Source organism: Pteropus alecto, unplaced genomic scaffold (assembly GCF_000325575.1).
Source record: "Pteropus alecto unplaced genomic scaffold, ASM32557v1 scaffold125, whole genome shotgun sequence".
Classification (NCBI taxonomy): domain Eukaryota; kingdom Metazoa; phylum Chordata; class Mammalia; order Chiroptera; family Pteropodidae; genus Pteropus; species Pteropus alecto.
In genome coordinates, this window is record NW_006436888.1 from 3,461,029 (window position 1) to 3,461,546 (window position 518).

The following is a 518-nucleotide window of genomic DNA, read 5'->3' on the forward strand; positions in this document are numbered from 1 at the left end:
AGAGAGACGGGCAGTGGGCGAGAGCAGGGAGCAGGGGCAAGGCCGGTTTGGAAGACAAAGCAGGTCGCATTTATTTCCCGCCTTTTGTCAGGTGGTAAGCTCGGACTTGACCAGAGGTGGTAACTGTGTGGTTCATTTTTTTGAAGGCTTGCTTATGTCGCTCCTAGAGATGGACCTCTGGGAAGGGTGTGCCAGGGACTCAGGAAAGAAGCCTCACTCAGCACGAGGCCTGGGCAGAAGCGAGGGTCGGGGGACCACTAGCCCTTCCTGGGCCACTCGGTCTTCCCTGGCCGGAGGAAGGAGCCCCACGGGGCACAGAATGTCTTTGCCTTTTACTACCCGGCCTTGGAGAGGAGGACCTAACTGCCCACAAAACGATCTTATTGTTTTCCCAAGCATTTGTTCACCCTTTAATAAATAATGACCTTAGGTCTTTGGGGGGAAGAAGGAGAGAACTGCCAATGGGAGATTTAATTTGCTGTAATCAACCCCTCTTAGCATGCGGAGTCACACGGTAC